This window comes from Aptenodytes forsteri, unplaced genomic scaffold, assembly GCF_000699145.1.
Source record: "Aptenodytes forsteri isolate BGI_AS27 unplaced genomic scaffold, ASM69914v1 Scaffold46, whole genome shotgun sequence".
Lineage (NCBI taxonomy): Eukaryota > Metazoa > Chordata > Aves > Sphenisciformes > Spheniscidae > Aptenodytes > Aptenodytes forsteri.
This window is the reverse complement of record NW_008794774.1, coordinates 2,397,838-2,400,899: the sequence shown is the minus strand read 5'-3', so window position 1 is coordinate 2,400,899 and position 3,062 is coordinate 2,397,838. Positions and strand designations below refer to the sequence as shown.

The following is a 3,062-nucleotide window of genomic DNA, read 5'->3' as shown; positions in this document are numbered from 1 at the left end:
TTGATAAGGAGACCATCAAGGTTTCTCCTATTGCATTAAACATATGCTTTCCATGACCGTGACCGATTTGGGTGTCCACCAAAGGATTCCTGAAGGTGGCCACTGTCTTGGCATCTCAGCAGTGGCCACCTTCTTTTCTCCTTCAGCAGCTGAATCTCCAGGGTTACCAACAACTGTTCAGAAAACTGAAAGCACCAGAGGGGAGTAAAACTGTTCTGGTACCCAGGCTTAAACTTCCACCAGTGGATACCTAGCTAGTGTTGTCAGGGAGGTCCTGTCCTCCTAGACCACTGCTGTCTGTGCTGCTGCATGGACTGAGGTGATCTTTGTAGCTCCCCAGGGTGATGGAAGAGGGATGAGTGAGACCTGGCCAAAGACCTGCCACCACCCCACCTTCCCCAGCCCCAGAAGAGGGATTGGCACATCCCAGGCAGGAAGCACAGACCCAGTCTGAGAGATTTGGGCCACATGACTACAGCCTTTCTGCAGCAGAGGGGAGAACTGACCAGCTGGCCCAGGAGCTTCCAGCAGGAACTCAGTCTGGTGGCCCAAGAACTCTCTAATGGCAGAGGCCCGGCACTGCTGGCAGCATCTCTCATGCTGACACTGCCTGCTTCAGCAACCCCAACCCTCCAGGGCCTCTGTCCACTATGATTTTTGGTGGCTACTCCCGTTTCCTTGCTGACTCTCGAAATATCTTCACATTCTCTCATTCCCAGAAAAGAAGATGGAGACTCATTTTCCTTCTCATTTACCTGAGTTGTGCCTGTCCAAGTAATGCTGCTGTCAAATTCAATACTTTCTAGCTCCTTATCACTATTACTATAAATTTTTATCACAACTGGAAAAGAATGTGCCGAGTTATTTGTGTGATCTTGCTGGTGTTTATTCTTATGTTTTTCCTCTTTCTTTTTACGATGTCTGATTGTATCGTTTTTCCTTTATAGAGTGTCTCCACACTTGGACTCGTAATCTCTTTTTTTCATTATCTTACACTTTGTCTTGCTACTTGCTTGATTGTCTGAAAGGCTATCTTTATTTTTGTAGCAGTCACTGAATTTTGATAAAGTTTTCTTGTGGTCATTTCCTTTCTCTAGAATTGTGCTGTCCTTGACTGCATTGTCCAAGTGGTGAGTTTTGTACTTCCTTTTTCCGACAGGCTTTTCACTTTTACTTCCATCGGTACTTCCAGAAGTTGTCCTTGACCTATTGCTTGATTGACTCCTTGATCTGCAGCTTTCATAATAACAATAGTGTCTCTCATAGAGTCCTCTCCAGCTATGCAGACCTATCATTTCAGTAAAAGACTGTACTGTATTCTGGACTAGGAGCTTGCCTTGAATAGTGAGCATTAGACTGAATGCTCCTCCTGCATGAGGATTCACAGACATCTTCAACCATGCTTTGACTATAAAAAGCAGAACCCTCCTGGTATCTACTTTGGCAATTGTCTCTCATATGATAATGATGACTATCTATGCTTCTTGATCTTCTTTTGCTAGGCTCTTTGCTACGTGCTCATGATCTACTTACTTCTCTGGATGTAGTGCTTTCCTGACTTAGAGAACCTCTCTGGCTTTCTTGAGAGGTGCTGGTGTCATGAGTTCTCAACATCCTCTTGTTTCTTTCGCGCCTGTGTATGCTGCTATCTCTGTTTCTTGATCATCTCCTTTTAAGTTGACCTTTGCCATGATGCTCCTTCCTAGTCCTAGTCCTACAGCCATGACTGCCTTGACTGTGCTGTGAATAGGATTGTGGACTCGTGGACTTTCCTTTTCTGCACAATCTGTGATTACAAGGAGAGCACATTGTGTCCCTTCCTGAAGAGGGGCTCCAGATCAAGTCCTGCAGAAATAGATCTTTTACTTTACTTTTGTTCTTATCATCTTTCTTCTTGACTGGCGGGGATGAGCAGCTCTTACACCTACCTACATTCTCTGAAAATATGGAGGAGTATTGCAAAGAACTTCTGCTTGGTTCACTGTCACTACAACTGTGAAACTGAGTTGGCTGCTGTTTAGTCAGGTCTTCCCTTTTCACTTCCCTGACTGACTCCTCAGTGTCCAAAGACAGCTCAACTGGTTCTGGTGTCCTCTCAGCTAATGGCTTAACAAACCCAACAATAACACAATTGTCCAAAGAACACTCACTGTCATTTAAGTCAGCATTAGCCTGTAACTGAGTTTACTGTTCAGTTCTCTTCACAGCAATGTCCTCATCAGAACTTTCTGAAACCTCTAGAGGAGAACTTATTGTTGCATGAACCTCTCTCTCCTGAATTGGAACATGATAGCCCTGGAGTTTCATCACCCAAGGGGGATTGATCAATACCAGTCACAGATGAACTGTCATCTATTTCTTGACAATCTGCCTCATATCGAGATATTGTAATATTTGATGAGTCTGAACAGCTCTCTTCATCATACAATGGAGCAGGAGAGTCATATTTGGCATGTTGATCATATGCCTCTAAGTTAAAAGGAGATAGGGCGAGACTGCTGAATTCAGCTGAAGTATGGTGTTCCCATGTTAGGGTGTTATGGTAAGGAAATCTCCAGCCACCAGGGCTGGCAAAACAGCCATTTTTCTGAAGGTCTGTGTACGTACTCCTTAAAGTCGTCTTCATCACAAATTCTGTGGAAAATAGAATAGAAAGACTGCTTGCAGAGCAGGCATTGTGCTTTGGTTTTTGACCACTCCTGGACAAAACAGAAATAGAACCTGTGGAAGCAGTGACCCGGATAGCCAACATTGTCAAATCTGTCCAAGCAGATAGGGCTTTAGAATCAGGAGATGCTCATTTAGAGTCACTAGATGTACTGGTTTTGGCTGGGATAGAGTTAAATTTCTTCATAGTAAGTTGTATGATGCTATGTTTTGGATTTGTGATGAAAACAGTGCTAATAACACCGGGATGTTTTAGTTATTGCTGAACAGCGCTTACTCAGCCTCAAGGCCTTTTCTGCAGAGTTAAATTTCTTCATAGTAAGTTGTATGATGCTATGTTTTGGATTTGTGATGAAAACAGTGCTAATAACACCGGGATGTTTTAGTTATTGCTG

The 3,062-nt window shown here is 43.7% G+C and overlaps 1 pseudogene; it reads right to left on the bottom strand.

The window, feature by feature from the left end:
- Positions 1-263: 263 nt before the first annotated feature.
- Positions 264-2,752, bottom strand: LOC103894841 (annotated as a pseudogene).
- Positions 2,753-3,062: the final 310 nt, after the last annotated feature.